This window comes from Acipenser ruthenus, chromosome 12 (genome assembly GCF_902713425.1).
Source record: "Acipenser ruthenus chromosome 12, fAciRut3.2 maternal haplotype, whole genome shotgun sequence".
Classification (NCBI taxonomy): Eukaryota; Metazoa; Chordata; class Actinopteri; order Acipenseriformes; family Acipenseridae; genus Acipenser; species Acipenser ruthenus.
This window is the reverse complement of record NC_081200.1, coordinates 2,551,333-2,576,602: the sequence shown is the minus strand read 5'-3', so window position 1 is coordinate 2,576,602 and position 25,270 is coordinate 2,551,333.

The window sequence follows — 25,270 nt, the reverse complement described above, 5'->3', positions numbered from 1 at the left end:
TAGCCCCATGCCTGGCAGGGCAGTGGGAGTTTTATATGACAGCCCTCTATCAGCATGAGGAGCCTGGTGAGTGAGATATTGCCATTTATCTGCCTCCGATATTGCATGTGGTGCAGGCGTGCTGCAGAATATCAGGTGATTAAGTGACAGGGGCGAGGTATTCGTAATCTCTGCCATTCTGTTGCACACAATGGTGCAGTAATTCACAGGCTCATTGGCCCGCTTATACAGACGTGCTCAAATTTGTTGGTACCCTTACAGCTCATTGAAATAATGCTTCATTCCTCCTGAAAAGTGATTTTATCATGTATACTTGCATGCCTTTGGTATGTCATAGAATAAAGCAAAGAAGCTGTGAAAAGAGATGAATTATTGCTTATTCTACAAAGATGTTACTTTTTAAAAGTACATTCTTAAATTATACAGGGGAAGCCTGCTCAGTCTCTGATTTATGATGGTAACAGTAACACTTTACAATTATGCACAGTTACAATGTACTTAATTTGTAAATGTTTTTGCATGATACTCAACTCTGGCCCTCGAGATCCAATCCAGTCCAGAGTTTTTAGTCCAAGCAGGTTCTAATGTAGTTAATTGAACTTGCTAAGAGGCAATTAACTAATTTAGGACCTGGTTGGAATAAAGATCAGCACCAAAACCTTAACCCTAACCCTATCTCTAACCCTAACCCTTTTGTGATAGAATTGTGTACTTACATATATCATGCAAAAAGATGTACACATTGTAACTATGCATAATAACATTGTAATTATGTGTAGGTAGACATGTATTAACATAGTAACTGCTATGCAAATACACAGTAATTAGAGACACACAATTTTTTGGCATCCTAAAATATATCACTTTTGTCATTCAATGCATGGAACAGGAAAGCGTTTTTTAATGTTATGTATGTACATTTTTTTTTTATACTGTTCATCATTTGCAAACTTCTAAAATTGCCGCCTGTCAGATGAAAAGGTTCTGGATCTGGAATGTGGTGCGATCCAGCACACGTTAACCCTGCAAACTCTGGGATAGCAGTGTGCATGCGAGTTAATGCTAACAACACTAAATAAACCCATTGGATCTCTGTATCACTGCGGCTTCTTGTATGTGCATTTTTGGAACTCTGATTGAGCGCTTCAGAGTTATGGATGATATCATTCTGTACTTTTTAAATAAATAAAACTGTCAAAATACTCTGTACTGATGTACACCTATTTTATTCACGAGTACCATGTTGAAGAATGAAATGCAGCTAAAATAAAGCCACGTATGATCGCAATTTTAATAATACCAAATCTATGGCATATGACCACTGCTTTGAAAATAATAGCAATATTTTTTTCAGAATTCTAAAAATGGATACAGTTTCCAGAAGGCCGACTGTATATCAAAAGAGATTGATGGAAATAGCAACAGCCGTATTTATCCATTTGTTAGCAATTAGCTTCATCTTTCTTTCTTTTTATAACCCTCCACATCTGGTAAGAGGCTTGAAACTGCTGGTGCTGCTGTTCACTGAGGAGGGAGTCAGCCCTCACTGTACATAGCCAGTATTAGAATAGGGTCGCGTCACATGCAATGCCACTAAGGCCTGGATTAAATCATTATGATTCCCTGAACACTGTAGACATATAGGCTATATCCATTAAACCACACGAGACTTAACATAGTCATATCCACACCCAAAGAAAGAAAGAAAGAAAGAAAGAAAGAAAGAAAGAAAGAAAAAAGAAAGAATGCAAGCTTGTTACTGGAGGTGTAAGGGAGTTGCTCGTACAAATTTTGATTTGTAATTAATACATTCTGATACTGCGGGACATTCTGTGAATTTTTTTAATTACACATGGTTCATTTTACTTTATAAAGCAGCATTCCTTATCTTAAATTAAAAAGAAGAATGCTACACTTTGAACACACCTTGAATCACTGGTAAAATACCAATGAGAGCATTAATGCAGCACAATTCCCTTAAACATACACATGTGAGCACGATGTGATCTAGGTGAACTGCATAAAAAAAAACACATCCCATTTACATATGTATATATACATCTTGGATTAACTTTAGGGTTTGCTGGGGTATCACTCTCTGCAATCAAACAACCTTTACAAACTACAGAATTAAGTAGAAAATTAAATGCCTGGGATTTCTGCATTCCAAACAGGACATTAATAAGACGCACATTCCGGCACCAAGACAAGCTGGGAAGAATGCCTTATATTCCTCAGGGAGGAATCATGCATTATATTGATGACACCTGCCTACCACGTCAGCCTGTACATTGGGGGGGGGGGGTTACAGATCAGATCTCAGCAGATGCTATATACCGCCATGGTTTAAATCAATATAGGGAAGGGACATTGAGAACACATATCTTGCATTGAGTCTGTGAGTCTCTTCAGAGTATGTTTGCCTTTAAAAGTAATTCAAATGGGCAGATTTCATATTTGCATGGTGTCAGTATACAGCGATCCTTAGATAAATGAAAAAGACCCTTCTGTGTCAGAAGCACTATCCTGTTTGTGATTAACTGACATCAAGTTTGCAAGGTTTAATATTATGAAGTTAATCCTGAGCCACTTATTATGGTCAATTCAAATGCAATTGCTAAACAAAGTACAGCAGATACTGTGCAATGACATAACGCTGCCATTCCAAAGTGACCTGAACTAACCTTTTCAATGAAAGTCCAATTTAATTCCTGACCCTGGGGAACTATGCCTGTGTTAATCTCTTTAAGAATCCCAGACTGCTTTCAACAGCGCTGCATTGCGTAACCTAATCGCCTACTAGCTGTGTTTCTCTCAAAGCCGGCATGGCTGAACCCAAGGACCTCCAGGTCCTCACTGCAGAAGAGAAGCTGTCCTCATGGGCTTTACCTCTTCAAGGACTGCACAGAATGGATTGAATGCAGTTCGGCAATGTGTCTCCCTATCTGTTACAAGCTCCTATGATTTAATAAAGGGCAAAGTTTAAACTAAAGACAATCAGCCCTTTCTGAAACCGTGCTCTGAGAATACATTTCGTTATGCAGAAGGGTTCCTAGCCCATATCTCCAGCAATGGTCCATGGAGCTGGAAATGCTGGTGAACAGAAGACAGTGTTCTAACCTGTGCACATTACCCACCTAATGCACGCTCATCACGAAAAAGCATGATGTGCATGAAGTACATGGCTAAATCACTTGGTTTCAACACGTTTTGATCACATTTTATTTGGATAGGGTATTCAAGTACTGAGCAGTTGAAACAAATTTGTTAAGAAGAGATGCATCTAGTCTGATTACACACTTATCATGGCACACTTAAGTGAGCACTAACACTCAAGTTTTGGTTCTGGCAGTAAGTGTCTCTGACTACACTGCAATTAGACTATAATGACACAGTCATTACACCTATGGTTGTGTAGTTACAATGCAGCAGCATGCTTTATTACAACATGAAAAATGCTGGCTGTTGGAGGTGTCTTGTAATTACACCGTATTTACACGTGTATTTCTAATGTAATTACTATGTGCAACCACCACACATGCAATGAATGTGTAATTACACTGTAGTTAGATACAACTTAATGTAGAGTGTTGTTGGAACTATATACAAAGTACAGGCTGGCCTACTTAAAGTAACATTAATCAAAATATCATGAGGCATATTTCACAGCTCTGACCTACTTCAAAAAAAGTATCCCAGCTCTTCTCTGTTCCAAGCTCGGTCTTTCTCCCACACAATTCTAGACTTCTGCACACTTCTTCCCATTATTGGAGTTCAAGAAGAGGAACACCAGTGGTTGAGCTGGGGGGAACTTTCTTGCAGTATTTTGTTTCTTTACATGAAGAACAATTTATGCAAAATAAACCACAAAGAACTGTCTAGGATTATAGCTGTGCATAATTAAAGCAAGGATGAATGTGTTGATATTAAAATGCAACAAAGATCTGTTAGTGGTACAAGCAGATACGTTTGCACCTCTGAATTAAACTCAGCATCAGGCCTGCTGTGAATTGTGCATTAAAAGTGTAGTCTGCAGAAAAGCAGGGAGGCTGTATTTGGGTTTGCACTGTTTAGATCAATAGAATTAGACTCTCAGTGCCTTCAGTTCATCCAGTCCACTCGATTGCTGTCAAGAGGGCCACCGTGATTGTATTGTGATGAGAGGGCAGCGTGCATGTGTGTGCATGCCTTTGATCTACAGAATCGAGAAGCCTGTTTGCCCGTGTTTTTTGTGGTATGGTGGGTCATTAATCTGCTTTGTTGCTCCACATTATTATTGTTCTGATATTTGCACAGTGAATTCTAGAATGTCAATACAGTACGGTGTATGTTACATGGCCCTGACCCACGACTGGAACTCTGACCTCTCTTTGTTTTACTTCTCTGCAGAACTGCCTATGTGTCTGCTGATTGAGTCAGCTCTGTTTACCCTGGTATCCATGCAACATGCTGGTTTGGGTCTGATTGAGTATTTATCATCTAAATGCTGCTAATGCCAGCAATTCTCCTGGCCTTGCATAACTGTCGTCCCAGTGGGATTTCTAATACACAATATTATGTCAATTCCCCATTACGTAAGTAATATTTTATGTAAGAAAGTAGGTAGACTCTTAAGCTGTTTTGCCCCCACAGATCAAATAAACCTAATTGTATTATATTGTTATTTTAAAATGTATGTCTAACTGACGCTCAGCCACAGTCTGAATTTCCTCCTAATTGGCAACAAATTGTATGCTGTGTTGAGTAGCTCATGTATACTTTTGGGAATGCTCAGTCCTCAAGCATATGCATACAAACCTGCATACAAAGATTTTTTACACCTCACTTTAATAGTACTGCATACCGCAACTACTCAAATCTATGTCCTTTTAAATATCTAGTGTACTTCAGTGCGAAAAAACACTTCTGTCTGCTGCCTGCATAGCTAATTAAAGTCTGTTTGTTATTCAAGCAGCTCCCACCTCTGATCACAGAGGCTGAGAGCAGCTTTGGGGGATGCAGGTTTGGATTTGAAATGATTTTCATTTGCAATACATTATCCAGCAGTGGAATTCTTCAGTGTTCACATCATCACTAAAAGGTCAGCTCAGCAAAGGAACATATTGCAATGTAAAGATTGACAGTAATAAGTGTGATTGATGGAGAGACACCAGATTGAATGTGGTTAGTTCATAAAGGTCAGGCTGCTTGGTCTTCACTTAACCTGCATCGTTATTGAAAGTGGTCCCCCTTCTTATCAATGGTCAGGCAGCTTTGTGAAAGCAAGGATGACACCCTCCACACTGCAGGAGATTTTCCCAAATTCCTGATTGTGGCTTGAGAAATCCATGGCATATGAGCTTGGGAATGGCTGTGCTGAAAGAGGATAAACCCCCAGACACTTCCTTTACAACTGGATGGAGAATTGCTGGTTATAAATGGATTATGCTTGGTTAATGACATTGTTGTGTGGAATGGCATGGCATAGTCGGTGGATGGCTTTAAATTTCTTTGATGGTGGAGATGAGGGGTGTTGTGATAGACTGCCACTTTGAATCAACAGGTCCTGTAGAAGATCACACACACATTCCGGAGTAGGATTTTGCTGCATAACTGGAAGTATATATTGTACATCACAAGAGAAAACAAAATCCACATACTCCTAACTGTGGACCTCTCTAACAGTTTGGTGTTGGTTTGCCTGCTTGTCTCAGGTCAACATCCAAGACCTGTGTTGCTCACCTCCCCAGTAATATGTTCATCACATTGGCACACTGTTCTGTCTGAGAGAGCTTGGTCGCCACATCCACCTGTTGAGGATGAAAGTCAGCTGCATTATTATTCACAAATTGCAATGAAGTGCTGGTGACTTGCTGTGCTGTGAAAAAGCAGCCAGTTGAACCAGTACTGCCTGTCTTTTAATTCTAATGCCATCAGCAAAACAATACAAAAGTATTTGGATGCTTAATGCCAGCGGCACAAATATGCAGAAAAACATGGATTTTACCCAGGAATGACTCACCCTACATTCTCCTTTCATTTCTTCTGGAAATGAGAATGCGATATACATGACCATACTGAAGTGAAGTTCAATTAGAGAAGCAGGTTGAACAAATGGTTTAAAATTAGAAAAAACTTAAAAAATTGTCATTTTTGCTATTCTTATTGAAACACATGAAAGCATTTCAAGTAATACTAACTCAGCAATAACCTCTTAAAGAGATAAAAGACCCATGCTTAATACTGACTCAGCAATAACCTTTTAAAGAGATAAAAGACCCATGGCGTGAGTCAACACCACTTCTATTACATTACATAAATATAATATATATATACATACATGTAAATACCCACATGCGCTGAATGTCAACATATCCAAACAGCTGCTTCAATAAGCCTGACGTTATTTTCACTTGGATCCCATATGAAGCTTGGATACGTGGCCATGTTTTTTGTAATAGCACTGTCAACACGCATGCAGTTCCACTATTTAGGATGTTTAATAATCATTGCTTTTGATTGAGATGGGGAAAATACAAATCTGAGCCTTTATGATTGCCATCAATCCCCTGTTGTACTGCTGTACTGAATGCTGCAATGAAACAGAAATATAGCCGTGCTTGAATCCTTCCTGCAGTGCAATTCTATACATTTACGTTCTCCTGACTCCATACAGAAGAGAAGTCGGGATCAGCTACAATTCCTGTAATGATGCAAACAGGGGGCATGTTTCCTGTTTGTGCCTGCGTTTGTGAAATCTCCAGTGTCTGATCTCCAGCGTCTGTTAATAGACACTATTAGGAGGCAATGTTCTCAGCGAGGCCTAGGAAATGAAAGGTCTGTCTCTCTGTCATTATCATGCCTACCTGCTTGTGCTGCCCTCAAAAGTGCACCATCAAAAAACATGAGACAGCGAGACCATTGTGCACTGCTGTGGATAAAATGTACTTAAAAAGTATGATTGCCTTTGAACTGAAACCAGAGAGAATAAAGAGTGGATTATACAGGGATGCAATTTTAATTTACAGAAAAAGACAAACAATAGATCATGCTGGGAGAGGGACTGAACTCCAGACTCCAGTCCCTTACATTATGAGGGAGAGGCAGCAGGGAGTGTGGGGATCACACGGGCTCCAGTTCAGAGCAGTTATTTAAATGTATTTTTTTTTTATTTTTGATCATTTAATCGCGGACTGCCTTCAAACAGGGATTTCGTTTTCCTTCAGTACTGCAGTATAAATGTTGGGCAGAAGAATGGCAACCTGTTCTTTATTCATGAACACAATTAAAAGCACCACAGTACAATGTTAGTTATGGCTCCTGTTGTAAAAGTCTCTGTCTTCTGGCAGTGGCCCATGGTGGTTATGCACCCCAAAAGGAAAGCTAATTTTATAGCCAGGATTTACTTTGCTGTACTGGCACATAATTACAACTATAGTGCTGTTCATGCTCTCAGACAGCGGTATGTTAAAGACAGTTAGGATCAATGGCATTTGGGTGTGTGATGTGTTTTCTTTTCTGTTTTACTGAAATTTGAATTGAACTGAAATGTCACCATGCTGGTTTTAAGAAACTGTTGACCTTTACAAGATTAAAACACAGAACTTGCCAGCAGATAGCTTCCAGAGATATTTATTACAAAGTAACCATATTTTATAACTCCCATGCATAAAATATGACTTCATATACAGTGCTGGTATCAATACTCAAAGTGCAAAAGCAAACAAACTCTTTAATCCACCAGTCATATTGGTTTAAATATTAAGGACTGCATTGGACCAGCACATGTCTATACTATAGCTAGTGCTGATGAGATTTTGGTTATAAGATAATACATTTTTTTGATATCATAGATGATGAAATATTTTTTTTCTATTGAGATTCTTCATTGTATTATTCATGGACGTATCTACATACATATTAATACATGTACATGTGGTTTTGTTCATGAAAGACTGAATCAGGGTTTGTAGTCTTATTCTAGTACAGTATAATACCCTGATATGGATTTTTGCAGAGGGAGATCTCTTATAGTGAGCAGTGCAGTTATCAGCAATGCAGCATCCTCCTGGTGACCCAGCCCAGGACCCCCCTGCTTGCATTTCAGCCCCAGCATTCCAAATTCTATAATTCCAAAGCGCTCCATGAACATCCTATCTTGGTGCATACTAATCCCACTGTCTTTTAAGAAGGTTACAAGGAGAGTAATAGGAACACTGCGATCTGAAAGGCAAGCTGTCGCATTTCATACAGTTAAGTGCTCTACTAATCTGAGTGCACGTGCCACGCTTGTCAGGGCATTATCTGCAGAACTGTATTGGCACCAGCTCGCCAAGACCTTCCTGGTGCTTGAGTTTCACAGGAAAACTGTAACCTGTTTGTAAAGTGGCTGTGATTGAAGTGAAGGCTTGGCTGTCATCTCCTGACCCTCCTCCCCTGCTGGATTAAATTAGTCCGTAGAGTCTGTTCTGTAGATCTGACTCTTCTGCTCCGTACTCGTGTGTAATGAAGGGTGGCTTTGTGATCCTCAAGGTCCTTGTTGACTACATAATGGAGGCAAAGCTAAGGCCACAGTGTGACCTAATCTAAGACACTAGAATGGAAAGCCGTCCTGTCCAACAATAACAGTGCTGCTGGCAGCTATTGGAAAAATCTGACTGCCCAGTGACAGTATCCTAGCAATGCCTTTGTTTTTCCAGCTGAGGGCAATCCTATTAAATGTGCATTCAAAATTGTATACAGTATGCATAGATGCATTTTTATTTATGAAGAAATATGATATGATTCAAGCGTTTTTACAGTAGCACAAAAAAATATTTAAAGGTGCAGTAATATATAAAAATATAATATTGATCTTATATGCCTTAGAGAAATGACCTCTGACAGTCATAGTTAGAAAGCCTTCAGTGTCACTACAATCAATGTTACGTACAGTACATCTACAATCACTATTGACACTCATTTTATCAACGTTATGTACAGTACTGGCAAATCTACGGGCAAATGTAATTGTTTTATTGAGCCAATGTTTTTTTTTATTTGCGCCCTGGAGCGTTCGAGCTGACGAGAAGAGTAAAAAAAACTCTCCCAGCCAAACTCAAGCAAAGTACAATAGGAGGTCTGCTTTACTGATCAGTAAACCACGGCTGAATTAAATACTACGGTGGCTCATTGAGGACATGGAAAAGAAATCCAAATAAAAAATTGTTATGTCGAGTTCCTGTGTTAATTGATCTCGGGATCTCGACATGACGGTTTGAAATTTGAAATAATTTATCTTGTGATATAGTCCATTTTTACATTTTTTTGTCATGTCCTCAATAGCAGTATTTCATGTAAAATACTGCTATACTTTAAATATATAGTACTGACTTATTATGAATATACATTATATTCCCACGAATGACAGGTGGAATGAAGTCTGTGAAGGTGGATGCTTGTAAAATTCAGGCGGTATTAGATCCGCTGCTGTTTAAATCACTATCCTCCCTCAGGCCCTGTCTCCATTTAATAGATTTTGGTACATTTATTACAGTTCCATTTTTGGGGATCTAGAATGTAGTGAAGTGCAGGCCATGTGGTTCCAGCACCCTGGAAAATGACAGTGTGGATGGACATGTGTTTGAATTAGCACAAAGTCAACAGGACAGCAAAATACCTTGGGGGTGCAGCATGTGTTCTTTTGCGTGAACTAATTATCTTTTGACATTTCTTTAAATGAGCAAAATTAACACTGAGCCAAGTTGATGACTGATAGCAGTGGGGGAGGTGGTGTGAGATATTGAGTTTTTTGACCCTTCTTGTCAGCAGTGCAATTATACACAGAGACAGGACGTCTTGTTCAGAACATAATGAAACAGTAATAGTGATGTCATGGGCAGCCTGTGGTTGACAAGCTCATTATTCATACTCAGTGCTCAGGTGCTGTATTTCCACAGTGCGTTTGAGGGAAACCATTACAGAAGCAGCTCCGTTACCGGTACCCGTTTTGAGATGAAGGGGGCTTTACTGAAATCAAGAGAGACCGTGGCGCTATCTAATCAAAGTCAAAACGAGGAACTTATTTTTCAAAAACTTTTGTTCAGTCCTAATTTGAGCCATATGCACCGAAACTGAACAGCGAGCATGCAGGCACTCGTCTCCTTTATGAAGAGAGAAAGTCTTCATTTTATACAAAGCATATCATTTGACTGCCTGTTGGTAATTTTACTCTTTTGACACCAGCTCTGGCTCTGAATGAAGCAATAGAGATTAAAGATGCGCTCCTGAACTGACACAATCTGCAAAAAAAAAAGGAAAAAAAAAAAAAGTCTGCAGTCAATTACATTAATCTTCTTGGAGATATGTCTTTTTAATGCTATAGCCGTAATGTACTTTTCACAGTTCAGTACATTCCATCACGGATAATGTGTCTCTGTGTCCCTTATACTCCCCTGTTAATGGCAGTTCTCAGACGATTTACACAGTGTCAGGCTGTGCTGAGCCCCTGTGTCGCTGACACATGTCAATAGCATTCCTAATCTACCTGCACACTCGGATCCCGTTATCTCTCGTATTTTCAGGTTATTGCTTTAACGGTTAGAGTGTCAATTGAACACTGGGGCACCATTTCTTAAATTCCATTTAACCTTTGAAGTTTAACTCCTCAAGAAAGCCTCTTTTAGAAATAGGTGTGGATTCAATTCCATCCAGAAATACAGCACCCCTTTATGACCATGCATATGTATGTATGTATGTATGTATGTATGTATGTATGTATGTACAATAAGGTGACAACTTAAGAATCCACCTGAGAAATAGTCAAAGATGGCCACCAGTCACTGGTAAATCCATCTCAGTTACATATGTGAGCAGGAGGATGATGGGAAATGTAGTTCTGAGAAGTCCATGCAGGTATATGGGAAGCCATCTTGAGGCAGGGAATGCAATTTAAAAGCTTAAAAAAAGTGGTCAAAATGTAAAAAAAAAAAAAAATTATTAAAACAACACACACCTTACGTAATCAGTTGTAGCAACACATGGGAACATGTAACACAATCAAATAAAAAGGTCTTTATGTACCCTTTAGCTGCATGGAAAGGCTACATATTCCTCTGATGCTTGCTGTAGATGTCAGGTTCACATAACACTTCAGCTGACTGCGTATCACAATGAGAGGACCTCTTCTTTCTTCTTTCATGACAAAACAAACCGAAAGCTCTTCTTGCAGAATGAAATGGTTCCCATTATTAACCACTGTTGCTCTACAGCACTGGCTTTGTGTTTGTCAGAGCAGCTTCTCCTTTTTCATCTTGCTAACAAGGCGTGTGAAAAAGCACGGCAGGAAAATACATTCAATCCGCTTTTGTGTAAACGACCTGTCCGTCACGTGACTTGTTTATTTTACCCAGCATCCCTAGCATGTATTCTGTAACATATAAAAGCTGTAGCTCCCAGTTTTAGTAACGATTGCCAAGACAGAATGTGAGGAATTCTAACCACATGGAACAGTAAAGTAATGCCCCTCGGGGCCATTCTGTAGATCAGACTCTTCCTTAGATTTCTAACTTCACTGAAGGAATTAGACATCTACTGTACCTTGCAATACCTTGTACTGGTTCGGCCTTGGCAGCCTGTGGCTGACCTGTTCCCTGTTGACAGTGTTAGTGCTATGAAAGGTGTCTGAAATGATACTGTTTTTGAGTGATTGACTTGAGAGGAGCACGGTTCGATTTTCTCAAGGGAACTGTCAAATTTGTCATGTTCAAGAGCTTTTGAGACCTGCAATTGATATATACACATATATATATATATATATATATATATATATATATATATAATTTATTTCAAAGTAAATGCTAATTGTTTCACTGTTATCACCTGAAGTTATATATATTAGAACTTCAGGTGATAATGGTGAAACAGTTAGCATCTACATTGAAAGGGATTGAATAGCAGGGCTCTAGATCTTTTTCTTTTCATTGATCTGCTTTCATTATCTCCACTAAAGCTCTAATGAATGAGAGTGATGGGATGCACTGGGGCACTTGGACTGGTGCCTGACACTGTAACTCGTAACTCGTAATCCCATTAGAAGGTGGCCCATGCTTTATGACACATACTCAGCAGAACTGATTGTGTTGAAAAGCTTATTAAAGTACTGTAATATCAAAGATAGCACAGATTCCTTGAGTGTTTCTGCTCCCCGCTTCACTCGTGGATTTCTCTCTGTCCGTTCACGCCATGCCTGGATCGTCGTTCTTCTACTCCTAGTGCATGCAGTGACTGAAGGGGATGCATTGAACACAACCTGCCCTGGCTAGATTCATCATTTAACAAATTCGGTAATTGATTACAATGTATCCATTGCTTGCAGTCGATTTAAAATGTTAAAGTTCCCTCTCTAGCATTCAGACCTGTGACGGGAAGTACAATACTATAGGACTAGGGAAATGCCAAGGGACAGTAGGAGTACTTCTGTAATGAACAGTGTGGTGTGATGCACTGACATTATGGGGTTTTACCCTGATGCTCAGGTGAGTTTAAAAGCTCAGTAAGCACTCCTCATCACTGAGTATGGGCACTCACCAGTTCAAGCCCAGCCTCCACCCTGTTACAAACACATACTGTACAGTATGGTGTAAAACAGTACCCTGACAGTTTAGAAAATTGCTAAAATGCAAAGTTCAATTCCTATCCATGCACACCTGGCATTCTCTGCTTTGAGTACTGTGTTTTACAACCCCAATATCCAACTTTTCCACTGTCAGGGTAGCATATCCGCCAACCTTTTCAGGCTGTGCTATGAGCTTAATTAGTTACACCTCATCTTGGGAATACTGCAACCAATTGAGCCTGGAGTGCTTTAGTGTAGGCTTAGCAATGCATTGGTAGTCTTTGTTAACCTGATACTATACAGTAATTGCATCAATGGCTGGTCTAAGCTAATGCTTTCAATACACAAAGCATCTTTCTCAGATTATTAATTTCCTTTATCCGCAGTTACAGTCGCTGTGTTCAAATCAGCATGTCTTCTCTTTCACTCAATTTTAATTTAAAAGTCTTATTTACCTTGTTGTACTCATTTTTCCAATATGCTTTATAATAGTGGTTCCCTCTCAGTCCTGCATGATAACTGATCATCCTCACACAGCATTGCCATCATTAGAGAAATGTTCAGTAGCCTGCCGACGATGATCGTTATGAAAACTTCATGAAATCAATCCCCCCTCCAGGCGGGGACTCAGTTAGTCTCTCGTCTCCGGGTGACTTGTTTATTATTATTATTATTATTTATTTCTTAGCAGACGCCCTTATCCAGGGCGACTTACAATTGTTACAAGATATCACATTATACATTATTTCACATTATACAGATATCACATTATTTTACATACAATTACCCATTTATACAGTTGGGTTTTTACTGGAGCAATCTAGGTAAAGTACCTTGCTCAAGGGTACAACAGCAGTGTCCCCCACTGGGGATTGAAATAGTGGGAAGGCAGAGCAGCGAGATGGGCACCACACAGAATATGTGATCAGACAGCAGCATTGTCAGAGAAGGGCAGCAGAGGCTCAGAGAGGCAGATACGATGGCACTCATTTCATAGGTGACTGGAGAGGAACACAGCTTCCCAATCCTGACTGGAATGTGCAAATGGAAATAAATAGTGCTTTCACTGAGATCAGCCGGAGCCATACGCATTGCTATAACCATCACTGGACTGCTGGAGCAGAACTTTAGCACAGATGTATCCTCACATGCCCCTTCTACTGTATAAAAAACGAAATGAAAAGAAAGCAAAAAGCACAAGCTTATCAATTTTGTCATCACCTAAATAAAAGGATAAATCGTGGGGTTTTTGGTGCTTTTTTTGGAGCTATGTGTTTACTGAAAATTACCCCTAACCCTAACACTGACCCCCCTAACCCTAACCCTAACACTGACCCCCCTAACCCTAACCCTAACACTGACCCCCTAACCCTAACCCTAACACTGACCCCCCTAACCCTAACCCTAACACTGACCCCCTAACCCTAACCCTAACACTGACCCCCCTAACCCTAACCCTAACACTGACCCCCTAACCCTAACCCTAACACTGACCCCCCCTAACCCTAACCCTAACACTGACCCCCTAACCCTAACCCTAACTCTTTTCTGATATATTTATATACTTTTTCAAACACTATTATTACTAGGCCCCGGTGGACTAACAGTTCTCAAAGGGTGTATCAGCAGTTTGAATTCTTATCACTTAGACCTCTCTGCCATGTCACCTGTTTTTTTTGTCTTGTGCATGTTTTCCATTAGCAGTACACAGTCTTTTGTCACATGCAGATCATCAGATTATTAATCACAGGGGCATTTAACCTCTTGAAACACATGGGCAGTACAGTTACCCCCTCTTGGTATGTATAGCGTACAATGCAACCTTTTTATTCATGGTACATTCCTTCATTTCAATTAAACCCTTATCATGCACCAGCCCTGCTATTAAAATGTGATTGAAAAACATGGTTTGCTTTATTTATCCATGTATTTATTTAAACCCATTTTCCTCTGATGTATTTTAATCTAGCTGTATTCTGAAATGTATGCATAACGGATCCAACATTTTATATTAATTTTTTAATTTTTTTGTTTTCAGGAAAATAACTGTGTTGCTTTACTACTACTACTGAAAGAAATTCTCAACCTTTTGTAATCTGTGCAACAATGTGACACTGCTAAGAAAGGGGCTTGTGTTTAGAAATGAAAATGATCTAATAAAGCCGTAATTCATTACAGCAGGGCCCTGAAAACAAGAGGTAACAGCCGTGACGGGGAGAGGTAAAAAGAAACATGTCAAGCTGGCAGGGTCATATCTGATGCATTACAGGCACACACAGAGCTGTGGCACGCAGCGTGTCAGAAGACACTAATGTTATTATGCTGATGATATGTGATTATGTTTCCCAAATTCTGCTGGTGAATCGGAGTTCCTACACTGTAGCTCCAGCTGTGGGTTTGTGTCAAAGTGTCACCTTGGGTAATTGGGGGACGAAGCTCTGTTTTATGGCTGGTCTTCTTTATTGAACCACCAGGGACTGTTGTTGTAGAAGATAAAAAGCTGAGTTATTGAGTGTTCGACCGGCATTCAAGTGAACTGACACGCTTTAAAGTAACCATGCCATTTAAAGCTATCATCTGTCTGTACTTTTTAGACTCTGAAGCTCCAGTTCTCCCAGGGCACAGCATTGCCACCCCTCCATGTGCCCCCATCCTCCCCCAGGATGCCTGGATTTCAAAAACAGGATGTGCTGTCAAATGTTTTAAAGGAGCCCTTGCAGAGTCAGCACCAAGCCATTGCTTTGCAGAAAACAATTGGAAGGAGTCAATTAGATATTCTAGGATGAAGAGGCCACAGTGCTTCTCCTGGGATGACAGAACAGTGCAGTTATTTTAACACAACGTGTGGCAGGCCACGTGAGGCAACACATAAGCACTTAGACTGTGGTGAGTGGGCAAATCAACTTAGAAAGATGTTTTCCACATCTTCATTGCATTCCACAAATAGAATGAAAGGCACTTCTACACATCCTCTCTATGAGAGTTTTATTTCTCTAGAACTAGTCAACACAGCACTGGAAATATACTGACTGTCAGATCAGAAAACTGTGCAAGTAAGATAAATAGAAATATACACAGTTACCGTCTTTACTGGGAAATAATCCAAAACCCTGATTTCAAGACCAGAATGCAGTAATATTGCATCAGGACTTAACTAACTTTAATTTACGGTGTTGGCATTGCGCTGCTGTATTACCCACATGGATTAAAACAACCAGATAAGGTTAAAGACAGGGATCTTCTAGTGTCCTGGGAAGGCATATTGAAATCCCGGGACTCTAGCGTGCCCCTTGCCTGACCCTCACCTTTCATTGTCCAGCAGGTGTGTAGTCTGTTAAATAGAAAGCACTCGATATGACTTCATATAAGGTATTCATCTTCTTTGCCCCCTCTTCATGTGCAGGGCTCCTGACCAGCCACAAGGTGCCTTTTGGAAATGCAACGACGAGATGACTTTGGAAATGCATGCAGAGAAGCAATTCCACAGACCCAACTACATTTTTACAGCTAGCTTGTCTTTGTTTCTCCCTGGTTGCTTTGCTACATGAGTTATACATGCCCACATAAGCATCTCACTGCAGTAGACAAAAGAACATACATACATTAAGTAGCATGTTTACAGCATGAAAGATGAATTTTCATTCTGAACAAACCAACCCTGACTCCTTCAAAAGCTGCATACACATTTAATCACACTCCAGAGTCAGCCCTGGCCTTGGTGATTTGTCCCATTTTTCAATCCTTGAAAAGTGTTGTCATTACCGATGGCATAGCTGGAGTCAAAGCAAAGAATGGGGTAATATGTGCTACAAAAAACAAACCAACAAAAAAACACGACACAAGACACATCAGAACGATGCTTCTTTATCATCTCTAATTCAAAGCATCTTCATGTGAAACATCTCCAATTAGATTTTCCTGGCTTTTCTATGTGTATTTTTAAGTTGTATTTTGACCTAATCAGAAAGATCCCTTACAATACAATTCCTAATCTTAATGGACTTGTTTTCACTTTGCTGTAAATTATTCATGTCTCATGCATATTTGATAGTTTTGCTGTCGCTGTTGGTCCTCTGTGAGTAATTAGCGAGGTTCCTGGCCAGGCAAGTATTGCTCTCAAGGTCTGCTTTGATGTTGCTGGTGATCTAGGACATCCACCCTGCAATGCAAAGATGTGCTGACTGTAGTTTGTAGACTTTCTTGTCAGTGAAGCTCTGAGACTGGTGATCAGGGACACTTCCAGCTTTTTCTAATCAAGGCGGAGCTGAAGTTCATGTATTTCATTTGAAATGTCTATTTTATGCTTGGCCAAGTCTCGAAATTTGAGTAACTTCACTGCCACTTTTTTTCAAATCCCAGTTTTTGTATTTCAGCAAATTCTGTGCTGTCAGTAAAGAAGTCACACTGAGAGGGGATGGCTTGTAAATGTAATGCTTATCTTTGCTCACACAATTGTAGTACTGCGCTGTAGGGGCCAGTGGTTGGTGAGTCATTCCAGAACCAGCGACTTCTAAAAAACGAAATGCTAGATAGCCTCCTGTGGCAATGTGCCCCGTCCCTGTGTGCATTTGTGTGTTGCGTGCGTGTGTTAATGTTGGTGTATAGATTGGTACACGGGATATAAACGGGTCTGTGTTTCACGTGTGTTTAAAAAGTGTAGATTTATATTTAGGCACGAGGAGGGCACAAATCACTTCACGTGCTGGTTAAATGTAATATGTGAGCACGGGGTTGCACAGAATTAATTCACGTGCTGGGATTCAAGTGAATAATTAATTAGTAATTGAATCCCAGCACAATAGTATATATAGAGACACGTAGCATGCAGTCGGGGTTAGGTGTTCGGTGAGTGGAGAACGGGATTGGAGCGGAGGTAAATGTTAAGAATAATAATAATAAGAAGAAGAAGTAGTAGTAGTAGTAAAATCTGCTCACCGTGTTTTGTCTATGTAGTCCGTTTTGTTTGTCTTTTTATTTTGGCGCAAGTGCCGTGTCCAGTGTTTTTGTCTGTTAAACCCTTTTATTTTCTGTGCTGTTTTATTAAATGCTGAGCGAAACCATTCGCTCAGCTCCACCAAACTCCAAGTCTCTGTCGTTTGTGTTCCTGTTTCTGGTCTGACGCCACCCACTCCGGCCGTCTTTGTGACACCTCCATATCTCTCTGGTTTTTTTTCACCCACATTTGTATCCATTTTGACCGTTCATTGTTTGTTCTTCTGAATATTCTGCACTGTATGTAATAATGGTTTACTTCCCTATGTTACAATTCCCACTGATGGGATCTCCTAGACCAAAGATTGAAAGCACAAAGGGGTAGAAAAGCCATATATATTATTTCTTTTTTATGCATCTGCTCACTGTCCCATTACAGCACCTTTACTCCTCAACACTATAATGCATATGATCATGAGACACTGTCTTACATAACCATGACTATTTTCACAAAATCCAATTTACAAATGGCCAACGAGAAGAAAAAACAAACACTAGGCTACATTGTAGCGCAACAGAAAATATTCGTATGATGTACTGTTTCCTGCAGAATTAGAAAAATAAAATCGCAGGTTGATTTAACAAAGGAGTACAGTTGATTAAAAAAGGGAAATCCTGAATTGGGCTCAAAGGGACTGTTAGGAATCCTGTTCCCCTGGGGCATCCATGGAAATGTGATACTTCAACAGGACATGTAATGAATTAGCATCTCAGTCTATTGAATTGAATGGAAAGGCAAGAGCTCATGGAGAATTCTAAATCTACGAAAGGGTTGGGCCAAGAGGCTGCAACAACTGAAGCCATCCTTAATCCCCAGAATATATAACTATTTAATAACTATAGATGGGCTTGCACTGATGGATGTCAATTCACAGTAAAGCAGGCCGTCTGTTGAACTTGACACTGGAGTGTCATTTAAGTTCAGGGAGGCTCAGCTGTTTCACTGTAAATCACTGAGGAGTCGAGGGATGTTCTCTCTGCCTCATTTCTCCTGGTCTGAATTAAAACACATGTATTATGATGTATTATAAGTATTAAACTTTTTTTGAACTACTTAATTAAATTATTGATGAACCCGTGACTGAGGAAGCCACCGTGACTCTGTGAGATCCAGAGATTACCCGCATCCTAATTTTATTTATTAAAATGAAACTGCTGTTTGCTTTAGTAACCCCTTCTCATCCATGCTGGTGACTGCTGTGATCGTTCCAATGGCTGACAGACTCATGCTGTTAAATTAGTGCAAATGCTCATTAAAAGCAGGAAGCACATGCTATCTACACATGCCGGAATGCTGCTGCTGCTGGCTAATGCAATGCAATGGGATAAAAACCGATACGTCTGATCGAGAGGCTTTTAAAGGATTGTGACAAAGGAAAGCCCACAGCAAGTCAGGCTGTTCAGGGGTCCAGTAGAGCCATGCTGTGTCTCATATTTTTCTTTTAATATTTCATGAGGTTTCTGCTAATTATGAAGTGCAGTGAAGGCGGAATATCTTCATGCATTATTCCTAATTTATACACAACAGTTGGAGGTCATTCATTGTATATTTGGCTTGTTCTTTGTTATACTATACAATACAGTAAAACACATGTTGCAAGAATATAGAGCTGAAAAGATAAGAAAAGCAACCAACACACAATTACATCTAAAAACAAAATTCATATTTATTTTTAACGCAACATAAATATTCCTTAATGAAACTCCTTACTGCATCTCATAAATAATTAACGAGACAAAAAAGCTAATTAAGAAACGGCTTTTCAAAATGAAATGCCTTCACACATCTTGAGCACAGTTACAGAAGAGAAGGAACAAAGCAGCACACAGAATTAATCCTCAACGGTCTGCACACCAGCGACTGGCAAGCAGCTCACTGTCCTTTGTTTTGAATTAAAACTGCAGTCGTGTTCGGATTTGCTGTTCCTTTGGCATTGTCAGTGTGTTAAATATCGTTCTTCTGTGTACTCTGCTCTATCTGAAAGCAGGATTTGACAAGCCAGTTAGTTTACATTCCTTAAAGGTTCCGCTAACGCTTTACATGAAGTAAATGACTGTGTATTTACATAGTAATTACTTAGCAAATACCTGTGTAACTTACACAGAATTACAATGCTATTATATATAGTTACAATGTACTTAATATGTAAATCATTTTGAATGACATATGTAAGTATACAATTGTATCAGAAAAGGGTTAGGGTTAGGTTTAGAGTTAGAGTTAGGGATAGGATTAGGGTTATATCATGCAAAAAAATATTAAGTACATTGTAACTATGCACAATAACATTGTAATTGTGTGCAAGTCCACCTGTATTTACTAAGTTACTGCTATAGAACACTTCATGGAAAGTGTTACACCTTAATGAATGTACCCTATATTCTTTTACTTTAAAATTGAGCCCCAGGGATTCAGTGATTCAGTAGCTTGTTAGGCCAGCAGTGGCAAACTGCTAAACAATCAAATTCTCCAGGCTCACCTACAGTCAATCTGTAAGCACATTTCACTGGTGCTGTCCTTCGACCATGAGGAATGTACATCATCTCCACTCAATAAGCCCTCTTGATGCTGAATTTACAGCTCAGCTGCATCACTTTATAGATTTTTCTTCTACCTCTCCTGCCTTCTGTTAAGAGATGCTCTTGGGTTTGTATTAGCAGAGACTGCGATGGAACAGGGGAAAAATGAAGATAACTATAGACCAGGACTTGAAAGCTTTTCAGCCACAAGTCTGGCACTGCTAGAAACAAAGGAACGTGTCATTCAGTTGATGGGAGACAGAACAAAATGCAATAGTCCTTTCAGGTAACAGAGGGCACTGCATTAGGGAACAGCCTCACACATCCAGTTTTCATGTGAAGAAGAGAAAATAAGGCTCTTGAGACTAAGAGTTATTGGAACAATATGTTTTTTTTTTTTTTTTTTTTTAAGTTTTTAAAAGTTAGCCCTGCAGAGATGCACAAGTAAAAAAAATATGTTATTATTTTCAGACAAAACGGACAGAGACAAAACAGTGTGTTGCAATAGCGGCTGATGCAATACAGTACATCTCGGATTATAACAGATGTTGCTGAGTGATATGTTCTGTACCGTTCGAGTATTACGAGTTTCGGGCGGTCAGTAAAACATTTAGGAAGCTGCACATTTCCCATTCTGTGCTCTCGGGACGTCTCAGAACTGACACTTTATTTGCTTTGAGGACCCTGGCCACATGCTGTACGTAAAGCACAATGGGCTTTTGCTAATTGGGCAAAACGAGGTGGGAGTATTTATGTGAAAGAAACGTTGTAAAGTGTGTCTTATTTCCCCAGTGGAAGCTCTTTACACAATTAACAGGATGTGCTGTTTCAAGGACCTGCTCATGAATAGGAGTGCACTCTGCACTGTGGTGCAACGCGTCAGGGCTGGCTCTTTGAGTGTTTAGAGCAAGCTGTTTGGTCACACGTACAGAACAGCAACGGAACTGGGGAGTGTAAAGTGAAAGGGAGCTAAACACGAGGCAGCTCAGCGTGTGAGTGTGCGTGTGTGTGTGAGTGTGTGTGTGTGTGAGTGTGCGTGTGTGTGTGTGAGTCTCTTTAGTGTAAAATGCCAAGCTCGGTCCTGTTTTATATATTTTAACAGTGGATGTTCAATGTACTGTCATGATAAAATATACTTATCGAGCGAGGGGTTAGTGAGACAGCCTGTTTAACTGGGACAGATTGGGACAGGTTTTTTCTTCTTTTAAATTGCATCATAATGCAATCTGGTACTTGTAGTATTTAATTTGTTTCTAAAACAAGAGAGACTGGTAGCAGGTACATGAATGCGTTGGGAAAACAGACTGTCAGGTGAACCCAGAGTCACAGAGTCAGCCTGAGGGGAGTTCACTGAAGCATACACACATTCCAGAAATGCAAAGTTCCTACTCCAAATGTAACACACAGGCAAGGACTAGGGCTTATAGAAAGAAACAGATATAAAGACTCTCTCTTTCTCTTTCTCTGCAGTTGCAAAGCATTTCTAGTGATTTTAAACTACATAATAATTGTATTCCTAACATCCACAACACACTTGTTAGTTCATTGCTAGGGTTCAATACACAATCAGTGCTGGCTGTTCATATTAGTTTGTGTCCACTCAGTACAAGTCTGTCACTCTGCCCCACATAGCTACTGATTTTACTGTGCGCATGGAAACCGGCATGCAGTTTATTTCTTTGCATGTTGTGTCTGTCTGATAGAGGCAGAGTAGGAAAAGGATGACCTATTTTAAATGAAGACCGCCTCGGGGGCACTGCTGAGATTGAAATGGTCAAATGCAGGAAATTCTCATTACCCTCGTTTACACTTTACTGTTTGTTCGGTTTCTGCCTAGCGGAGCTCTCCGGTGTGAGAAAAATAACACTGGGAGGCCATTTGTATAACACTAGTGTATTACCCTGAAGAAACACTGGCTGTTGGCATAACAATGGCTTTTGAACAGATACAAGGATCTGGATATGGCTGATGACATTGTAGCTGCCCATCGCTAATGGGACATCCAGGAATGGCAGTGGTGTATGCTGGTCAGAGCTGGTGATCTGTTGGATTTCAACTGGCCATGCAGCTCCTGAGGAGAGTTGGGGTTGGATAAGGAGCTGGTGAAGCGGGTCCAAGAAAATCCCTTTAGCGTGACGTTCTAGAGCCAAGGCTTCTGAAGTCAACGCTCCGAACTGAATCTATTTGTTGTACACCTATTCTATAATGTGGGACCGCATCATCCCTGCTATAGAAACTCAGTGGAGACTTTGGAAACCTGTCTCTGCTGTTTCCAAGGACAAACTCTAATTAAAGTGTGAAACAAGCTCAGGCCTGTCGGTTTGTTCTGTCAGTTAGTGTTGCTCTCTGTTATTTATTTGACCGGAAACATGGTAGAACTGTAATCAACATGGGCTTCATTTATACAATATATACATTTAGGCTGAAAAGTCACATGCACTCCAATTGAGATCAGTACCAGTATTTTACAATATTGGGATCGCTGTGCAGTGTGTTCCAAATCCATTGTTTGACGTTGTTGGTAATGCTGTGGTCTGCTGATGGTGCTATCACTGAGATTATAAAAGAAAACCTGATGGGATTGGTTCAAATTTGTCCACATCCAGCACCACAGGATCCTGCTTACACAAGTGCATTTAAAATTCTAATTGGTGCATGGGGAGTCTCTATGTATTTGTTATTGAGTGAGTGCATGCATCCTTGAAAATATGCTGACAAATGACTGATATGTCTTTATAATGTTCATTTTCATTCACAGTACTCTTGCACCTCCCCTTCCCCACTGTCTTTAATTGAATCCTGCTCTCCCCTCTGAGGCTTTTGAAAGTTAAATTAACAGAGCAGGCAATAAACACAAAGCCAGATCAGGCGAGATCAACAGTCATTAGGCTTGCATTTGTTTGGAACAGGCAGAATCGATAGGGGTTAATGTACCAGCAGTGACAGTACAGCAGGGACACATTAAAAAAGAAATGTACAAAGCAGGGCTGTTTGGATGTGTGTCACTCTCCTGCATCCCTGATCCTCAATCTCTGCAGAACTCAGCTCAGGATTTCCACTTCAAGAGGGGCGCGGCAACACTTTACATGAAGTGTCTCTGATTACTGTGTATTTACATGGTAGTTACAGAGGAAATACATGTGTACTTATATAATTACATATTATTGTGCATAGTTACAATGTACATAATGTGTAAATCTTTCTGCGTCAAATAACCCTAACCCTAATAAACAGTTCACACAAAACAATACATATACTTCAAATACTACTATTCAGGCTGGACATTTGCCTTCACTGAACAGTTAAAATACTCATCTAAACTCCTCCTACCAAACAAATGATTTTCTCTCTCTTATCTACATGTGGCCATTCCCTGATTAGCACTCAATTACCTAATTAGGGAATGGCCATACCGATTGTTGGCAGGGACAGAATTAACCCCATCCCTGCCAAACTTACACTTTCACACGTATTTACACCCTGCCACACTTTTGTGGTATTTTTTTAAACCTCTCTGAATTATAAAATTGAACAGTTTTTCACAGTTTTTATTTTCTTTGTTTGATAGCTTTCTTTTGCTTTCCCTCCTGGAGCTGTATGAATAAACTACATGTTTTCAATACCAGGCTGCTGTTACAGTTTATCGCAGCTGCTTTTCAAACCAGCACAGTGCTTCTTTTAGTTCAGCTATCCTGACCTGTTTCTCATCAATTTATTTCGGACTCAGTTCTTCTGTACAAGTCTGTTGGGGTTATTATGCAAGGCTATACGTCGTGTCAGATTTTCTTCCCGATTTCATAAATATGTAAATCTCGTATTTTATTGTTGAAATTAATGAAGGCATTAATGGCCTGGTTCACAATTAATTCATCATCCCCATTGAGTCATTCCTGATTATCACAGGCACATCCAGAGAATCAAAGCGCTGCACAATATCACAATCAAATACAAGAACAATGGTGGGCACATCCTCTAATCAGCGTGTCGTTACTATATATGTAAGTCAACGAATGTTAAGTTGGACGAAACGTATCTATCTATCTATCTATCTATCTATCTATCTATCTATCTATCTATCTATCTATCTATCTATCTATCTATCTATCGATCGCTCTTCATTTATCTGAACTCCACCACACTTAGTGGCTGTATGTACCAGATTAACAGCGCCCGGCTCTCTGACCAGCCTGGCCCGTATCTGTCAATGCCAGAAAATAACCAGCCATGTCCAGGTGATTGCTGTTGATTGCTTGAATCAATAATGCATTTACACAAGTGCCACTTTTGATGATAAATAAATGCCCCCCTCCCACCCCCCTGTTCACGTGATTTGCTACAGTCTACTAAAACGCAAACTGGAAAAAACATGTTTCCTGATGAATATCCAGGGTTTTCTACTTTGCTATGAATCAGATAGTTATTAAGTACCAGTGAATCCAGTTTACAATGTCTTCTCATGAATCCAGTGACTGCAAGGGTAGCCGCGTGCCATACAGCACAGTACAGGCTCAACATTTCATTTGAATTTAGGAACATTTTACTAACACTCCACCTTTGAATAAAGAAAAGTACCTTAAGATGCATGTTGGTCAGCTGGTTAGAAATCAGGCTTTTTTTTATCTGCTAAAAGGGATAATTAAATCCACAGGTAAATAAATCCACATGAATTAAAAGGGATGAATCAGACCACCTCGCTCTATATACACAAGCTGCACATGCGTTTCAGTGTTAGTCTTCGGAAATCCAATCCTCTTACTATCACTGTAGTTAGTATCTATCAGATACTGTAACTTAATTAAAAAAGAAAAAAGAAAAGCAACAGTCATTTGTGTGAGTAATGGCTCCAGTTTCCAGTAAGTGGAAGAAGTGCACACAGCATGCTTAAAGTGCTTATCAGAGAGGATAAGGCAACACTCACTTTGACCTTCCTATTATTCAATTGTTTTTATTCTGGCTTCCTGTGCTGCGTGACTTACTATTGTTCTATCTTGCCAAGTTTATATATATATATATATTTTTTTACAAAAGCACACACTGTGGTCCAGTGGTTAAAGAAACGGGCTTGTAACCAGGAGGTCCCCAGGTCAAATCCCACCTCAGCCACTGACTCATTGTGTGACCCTGAGCAAGTCACTTAACCTCCTTGTGCTCCGTCTTTCGGGTGAGACGTAATTGTAAGTGACT